Below are 8,481 nucleotides of genomic sequence, written 5' to 3'. Positions count from 1 at the left end.
TAAATTGGTTGTTTGTAGTAATTTCAGAGCTTTTATACGGTAATGATAATGTAGATGCTTTTACAACCTGTGACATAGTCATAGGCCTTACTGATAATGTTTTTGTTGGTAAAAGAGTAATCTGTAAATCCTTTTCTTGTTTTTGGTCAAAAGGCTGACCATAATCTTCACTAGAAGCTGTTTTTTGATTCACTGTTTCCCTGCAAAAATTCTTGAGTAAGAAAGTCAGGAAGCGAATTTAATTCACCTTTTATGTGTTCAATGGTAAAATAAAAACATGATAGAATAGCTTGCCATCTTGCAAATATTTGTTTTGAAACTAGATTTTAACATCATTTTTAAAAACGCTAGGAAGTGCTTTACAATCTATTCTTATTATAAATGTTTTATCACTACTACATAATTGATTTTTACTAACATTTAAAAAATGTTACTAAATCATATTAAAATGTTACCCATGTATATTAGTAACATTTTAACAAATGCTAAATATACCCTATGTTACTAAATAGTTTTACTAACATTCTTCTAAAGATTTAATAATATTTAGTAAAAATATTACAAAAGATATTCTATAGCAATATTATAAGAAATGTTACAATAGACATTTCTTGGTAACACTTAGAGAAATGTTACAATAGATATTTTTTGTAACACTTAGAAAAATGTTATCATAGATATTTTGTGTAACACTTAAAAAATATTACAATAGATATTTTATGTAACACTTGAAAAAATGTTACCATAAATATTTTTGTAACACTTGGAAAAATGTTACGATAGATATTTTTTGTAACACTTAAAAAATGTTACAAAAGATCTTTAGTAATATTTTTTTAGTTATATTATACTATTTTTTATTTTATATTATACACAATATAAATATACTAAAATTAACACTTAAAAAATGTTACAAAAACTCTTTAGTAACATTTTTTAGTTATATTATACTATTTGTTTTATTTTATATTATACATAATATAAATATACTAAAATTAATTACTACAACATAAAATATTTAATTAAATTCACAAATTCACAAAATAAAATTTTTATAGCCTCTTTTATTAATCAATAATCATTGTACAAGTTTGCTTCATGATGCAAATAAAATAAGAAAAAAATACTTATAGCACTTAAACTCTATATATATATATATATAAAAGAAAAGTGATACACAAGTACATAAAACATGAGTAATTGGCAATCTGAACTATGAAGCACTAACTTAGTCTCCCCAGCTTCCTGCAGCACGCAGAGACCAGAAACCTGCAAAAAACCCATCACTACCTTCTTATGCAATTGAACATATTAAGACAAAAACAACATAGAGTCACCTATACATATGTTCCACTTGTCAAACACATGTACTGTGATAAGGGGAAACTTTTGACATATAACATACAACATTTTGTGCATTCCTTCCATATACATAGAGGATAAGAAAAAAATTGCAGATCTTAAGGTTATGTCAAAATAGACCATGTGAAGAAATGTAACAAAAAAAGACAAGGATAATTTCTGCCAAAGATGCAAACCCGGATGACATCTAAGATATCAGGAAGTTGACTCTTTGATTCGTCAACAGGTCCTGTAATTCAAATAGTATTATATATCTAGTTCAAGCGACATCAATTTAAACACAACAAAAAAATAACTAGAAAGGAAACCAAATATACCAAGTAATACAAATAAGTGGTGTGCTGGAGCATCTGCCATCAACTGCAAATCATTTGGAGAATTTTTGTAATGTGAAGCAACATACAAGGCCATCATTCGCTGCAAGAATATCAATATATTAGTATAACAAATAAATACAGGCATAATTATTTATCATTCTATCCAAAATCATCAGATAATTCTGGTTTTTACCTGCAAAAATAATTCACTATCTTTGTGGTAGGAAAATAGGGTGTCCCGATTAACATAGTATAGATCACACTCACTGAGTAGAGGTAACCTAATTGCAGAATGAAGAACCATAAGTAGAAAGGAAAAAAGGAAGTTTCCAATATGGTATGAAAAACACTGGTTATAACCTGCTAAGATTAGGGATGGCACTTGAAACATCTAAGCATAGCAGAGTGTTAAGCCAATTCTCTATGGGATCCCCAGAAGCATATCTGATGGACTCATTCAGTTCTATTTTCTTAAATAGAGAACCTGAAAGATAGAACTCATAATTTAGCAATAACAAGCATGCACTTCTAAAAAATGGTAACCAAGATATAATGAGTTGTGTTAAAAAACTGTTACAGGATTCTCACAATTCAACAAAATAGTTATTAATAAAGGGATTGAAAGTATGAAATTACCCAGAACGAAGAAAATCATAGAGTTGACATATCTCCATCAGAATCTGAAATCAATGGAAGAAGGAAGTGATAGCAGCAAACACAACAACAAGAAGCCGACCAAGAGAAAAGCAGTGTTCACCAAAGTGGATAAGCTCAAACCTGGTACCACCGGTCACACCTTGGTCGCTAATGTTTTATCTTCAAACACTGTTCTCCACAAAGGAAGACCCACCCCTTCTTCTGTTCGCCCCACTCTCATCACCAAGTGCCTCATCAGCGACGAAACCGGCATCATCATCTTCACCGCTCGCAACCAACAAGGTCTTCATTTCACTACCTTTCTAGACTTGATCAACATCCGTCATCATAAAGCTTGTGCTAACCTGGGAAAGAAAATTACATGAAGACCGTCGATAATGGATCTCTTTCCCACATCTTGCATATCACATATTTGTCTAAAACGAACATTTTAACAACACATACATTGAAGGCAGTTATAATCATTCACATATTCTGCAGCTACAATACATAAAATAGAATGGCAGCCAATAAGATTTGATAGGTCTTGCTCAATATGATTGATTCCTGAACCACATTTCCCAGGAGGCAAAAGTAGTTCTCCTTTAGAAATATAACTAAGAAAAAAATCACCATAATAATGTAAATGAACAAGCAGAAATCAGCATTAAAAGAATACCTTAGCTGCCCGGCAAATTCTCAAGTAATTGTCTAAAAGCTTCATGGCCTGTTCTTTTTCCTCTCTTCTAATAGCAAAGACCACTTCAGGATTAGCCTGAGATGCTGGTAACTTCCCTATTGCTCAAAGATACCAAGTTTAAACCAATCAAATTCATGGGATACCAACTTGGAAATGGAATCTGCATTGTATTTGTACCGTGTTATGTGAGACTGCATTTGGGACCTTGGAATCAATCCGCTTAGAAATTAGATCACAATCCATTTAGTCCTTGAGAAATCAAAATGGCTTACATAGTCTTTGATAATTGAAAATGTTATTTATATAAGCCCATTCACGAGTCCCTATAAAGCACTAATGTCTCCAATTTTATTAATTTCCAGTGGCTAAGCTGAGCATTTTTATTCCTTTAGTTACTAATGTGTTTGTGTTTTCTATTTATGGATGAGTTACTCCTAGAAACTATATTGGTTTGGGTTTTGCCTTAATTGGATTAAATGGATGTAGATTAGTAGGCTCATGAGTCATGACTCAATTTGCTAGCCCTAGTATAACTTGTTCTATCCAAGGATGTGAACACTAAAGATGGTATCCTCATCAAACAATTTCTGGGACTGTCTGAAGATGCATGAGTAATGATATATATGATAACAAGTGAGAAAAATATGATGCACATGAACATTGTATAAAAAAAATTAATCTTTTTCTCCCCATTGTCATTCTTTTCTTCATTCACGAAAGATAATGTTGAATGGAAGCACATTCACCAAAATGAATAATAAATCAAATTAATCTTCAACTTTATTAATGAGATATTTTATTCAATGAAATCAAAGCACCAAATTAAATTAGTAGCTAATTTGATGTGTATAGCTAACATGCTTGGTTAAACTATGGATGAAGACTTACATGTAGTAGTAGTTGTACATGAGTTTGGTTTTGTGCTCCCTTGATTTCCACTAAATTTATTCTGCATCCAATTGAGGAACTGCAAAAATAATTCATACAAATCTATCATATCATTTTTACATCAATAAAATTTAGTAAAAAAGTTTAGATTCAAGGCTTCGGAAATTTGTTAAATAATTGTGCTACAACAAACGAACATTTTAAGTAAAGTTGGTTCAAGAGACAATCAATTTCTTTGAAGAAATTAATATAAAAAAAAAGAGTGATGCAAGCAAACACATAGTATCCTTTCACACTAGATAAGCTGTTTAATCTCTCAGTGAACGTTTTCACTCTATGATTGGAGTACAGGTCTCCAATTCATGCCACAAGAAATCATTGTAATACTAGTATAATGCTACTTAAATTCAAATAAACAATTTAATTAAAACCTAAATTCAAAACCTAACTACTAAATAATCAATTAAAAACCTAAATTAACTAATAATTATACAATAAATTAATTACAGATTAATTATCAAGTAAAGATTAAAGAGGATTGAAGGAGCAAGAAGATAACTGAACAAAAGAACTGAAACTCACCAAGCCGTGGGATGAGCAAACGATGAAATCGGCGAGAGATGACTGCGCAGTGAGAAGACGATGGCGTAGGTAAGAAGAGGACAGCACAACGGCAGTGCAGGTGACGAGAGAATGAAATAGAGGCGTGAAATTAAGTATGCATGATTCAGATCTGGATCAAAGTCAATAAGAGATGAGAAATTGAAGAACAAAGTGATTCAAATTGCGATTGAGAAGAGAAAAAATGCTAACCAAAATTGAGAAGAGAATCTGAATCTGGAAAAGGATTCAGATTGCGATTGGGATCGAGGAAGAAGATGAAGTGCAGAGGAAGGAGATGCGATGGAACTTGGAACTTGGAAGTGGTTTTCTCCATTGTGAAGAATGTAAAAGAGATTAAAAAATGATGTCTTAGTATAATTTTCACATGTTTACATATGTGGTAACATTTAGATCTAGTTTTTCTTTTTTTTTTCAAGAAAAAATATATTTTTTAACATTTATTTATAAATGTTACTAAAAGTATAATTTTATTAATATAGCTAACATTTTAAAAAATGTTAGATAAAAAGTGTTAGCAAATATCTAAATTCTAGTAGTGTGTTGAATAAATCTTCTTGAAATTTTTTGACACATAATACAATAACTAATATTTTTTTTTGACGGTTGCATAATTTTTTTGTGCATTATTCCACATACCTGAGTGATATTTTACAACTTGTTCTTTTGAGCTATTAAGAGGTACTTGTTTAAGAATTCCTCCATATCCTAGTTCTGAGGCATCCGTCTCTACTATTAGGGATGCTAATAGGTCTAATATGCTTGTACATGAAATTTCTTTTACTAAATTTTTTATCTTTATTATTATAGAAGCCATTTCATTTGTCCATGGAGATGGATTTTTCCTTAATCTCTTATAAAGAGGTTCACATGTGACTCTTATTCTTGGTAAGAATTCAGCTACATAATTTAGACATCCTAAAACAATTTGTAATTATTTTTTGTTAGTTATTTCATTTGAAAATTTATCTGCAAATTCAATGGCCCTTTTAATAGGAACCATAGTCCCTTGATAGATTTCATATCCTAAAAATCTTACTTTAGTTATAAAAATTTTCATTTTCTTTTGTGATAAAAATAATCCTTGTTCCCTTATAATATTCATAAATTTTTCTAGATGATGTATATGCTGATTTATTCCTTTTGAATATACTAATACATCGTTAAGATATACTATAGTAAATTCTATATGAATGTAAAAATATTTTATCTGCAAATTCAATGGCCCTGGTTATAAATGATATAAATTTGTATTCGGGTAGCAATGATGATTTATTTTTAAAATACTTGTAAGTCAGACTGGCTTCTTTTGGGAAAAAGTCTTGTAATGGTCCAAAGGTCTGAAACCATGATTGGAACCACTTTGAAAACTGTAATGATATTCTTTTTTTGAACAAGATAAACCAAGAGTGAGGGCTTGGTGCCAGGTATAACATGAGATTCCAAGCTTCTTGATAATCATAGTAAGTATAATTTTGGGGTTCAAACTTTAATGAAAAACTCTTAGATTGATATGGGAGTAGTTCCTACTCTTGTAAGGATAATATCTTCATGATTTTTATTATCGAATAAATAGGCTGTTTGGTATTGGGATCCTTATAATGTGTTAATTCGATAAATCCTATATCTACTAATATGAATTCATAAAATTTTTGGGTTTTTTGTGGGTTTATAGGAATGTAATGAAAAGTGTTTGGAAAAATGGTTTTGTATAAGGTTTTTCTATCTTTTTTGAACCAGTCTTTTTCAATGGTTAATATTCTAATGGGATTAAGTTTTTCATAATATGGAAACTATTTTTTTAATGGTTGGATTTTGTACTGATGGTTGTAGTAAGATAAATTTATTATTTGTAGTAATTTCAGAGCTTTTATACGGTAATGATGATGAAGACGCTTTTACAACCTGTGACATAGTCATAGGCTTTAATGATAATGTTTTTGCTAGTAAAGGAGTAATCTGTAATTGTTTTTCTTGTTTTTTGGTCAAAAGGCTAACCATAATCTTTACTGGAAGCTAATTTTTTATTCATTTTTCCCTGCAAAAATTCTTGTGTAAGAAAGTCAGGAAGCAAATTTAATTCACCTTTTATGTGTTCAATGGTAAAATCAAAACATGATAGAATAACTTGCCATCTTGTAAATATTTGTTTTGAAACCAGATTTTTAACATCATTTTTTAAAACGCTAGGAGTTGCTTTACAATCTATTCTTATTATAAATGTTTTATTGAATAAATATTCTTGGAATTTTGTGACACATAATACTATAGCTAATATTTCTTTTTTGACGGTTGCATATTTTTTTTGTGCGTTATTCCACACACCTGAGTGATATTTTACAACTTGTGTAAAATCCGGTCAAATTGTAATTAATTAAATAATAAATTAAATAAGAGCGAATATGGTTAGAAAATTTAGCAATCAGAATTTGATAATTTAAATATATTATTTGGACTCAGTGAATTTTTCTGAGTCGGAAAACATAGTTTTCTGAATAAAAACGTGCACTGGAAATTTGACCGGCAGTACCGGCTGCGATCAATCCAGTACCGTGGCTAAGAAAATTAATTAGAAGTGAATAATTTTAAGAAAATAAGAATTTATAATTTGGGAAGATAGAAATATTTAAAATACGATTTAAAACTCTAATCTTAAAGGTTTTGACCCAAAAATTAGGCCAACGGGTTAAACCAAGTGAACCGGGCTCAAGTGGGCCTAAGACCTAACATATATATCGCCTTATTAAGCCATTTCAACATCACTTCTTCCCCCCATTCATGTGTCCACGGTGAGAGAGAAGAGAGAAAAGGGAAATCAAAACCCTAACTCTCTTTGATTTTCAAATCACCATAACTTGAGCTACGGAGCTCCGATTGACAAGCCGTTTACGGCCACGCATTGCTCTTCTCATCCTCTACAATTATATCCAAGTTTTGTGGTGATTATTCTACTTATCTCTTCCCAGTATTCGTTTTCCCCTTAAATTCGAGTTTGGTTATGGGTGTTGAGTAATTTTATGATTTTGGTTGTTTAGGAGTGCTCTAATATGAGCCATGGGTGATTTTCATCACAAACTTCAGTGAGTTAAGGTAAAAAATCCTCCAAACCTTGTGATTTATCATTTTCATAAACTCTAGGTTGATTGTAAGTGTGAAATTGGTTATGTTAAAGTATTGGTTGATTTTAGTGCACAATTGGGAGGTTGGTTTTGCTTGTGGAGCTTTGGTGAGGCTTGGAGGTAAGGTTGGTGGAGACTTCCAAAGAAGAGGCTCAATTGGTTTGGCTCCAAGAGGTACGGTTTAAGTTTCATTTAAGTACCATGTGGTGTTATGAGGCTCAAACTTAAGGCTTCAGAGATATCTATTTTCCGGATTGACTTTTCTTACTAACTATTTTAATCATGCAAGATTCAATTCATGGCAAACTATATATGACTAAACCCTAATTCCTTAGACCTTTTTAGTCTACTCTAACTTTCATCAACCGCCAATTCCTTGGTCACTTAATTCCAATTAGAGGATGAAGTTCAATTCTAGTTTATGTGCCACAGAAACTCTAATTACCCAAATATAAAAGGATTATATGTCACGTATCCCATTAAGTCCAGATAATTAGAAATTTAGGAGAAATTGTTTTCAAGCTGTTGTTCAAGTAAAGAGCTTTTCCAAGTTATACAAGAACTCAATTAGAACAAGGGTCATACTTCCGTTCCACCCAAATTCATAAGATAAAGAACGAAAATAATTCTTGAAATAGAAACCAATAAATGAATTAAAATAGAAAAATAATAGTATCAATCTATACAATAGATAGAGCTCCTAACCTTAACAGTGGAGGTTTAGTTGCACATGGTGTAGAAAAAAAAACTAGGATTTTAAAAAACTGTAAATTTTCGAATGAGGTAGAAGAGAAGAGAGAGACCCGAAGGGATGATTCTTTTCCCTTTTATATCTAAT

General features: G+C 30.9%; 1 long non-coding RNA gene across 1 annotated transcript; it reads right to left on the bottom strand.

Annotated features, from left to right (window-relative positions):
• Positions 3,937 to 4,882, bottom strand: LOC110267285. Its single transcript, XR_002354712.1, has 2 exons — positions 4,486 to 4,882; positions 3,937 to 3,982 (listed from the first exon to the last, which is right to left on the bottom strand). It is a non-coding gene; the product is annotated as an uncharacterized LOC110267285 (long non-coding RNA).

The sequence above is a fragment of the Arachis ipaensis genome, chromosome B09, assembly GCF_000816755.2.
Source record: "Arachis ipaensis cultivar K30076 chromosome B09, Araip1.1, whole genome shotgun sequence".
In the NCBI taxonomy this organism is placed as follows: Eukaryota; Viridiplantae; Streptophyta; class Magnoliopsida; order Fabales; family Fabaceae; genus Arachis; species Arachis ipaensis.
Note: the sequence above shows the minus strand (reverse complement) of the source record. Positions and strands in the feature narration are given on the sequence as shown.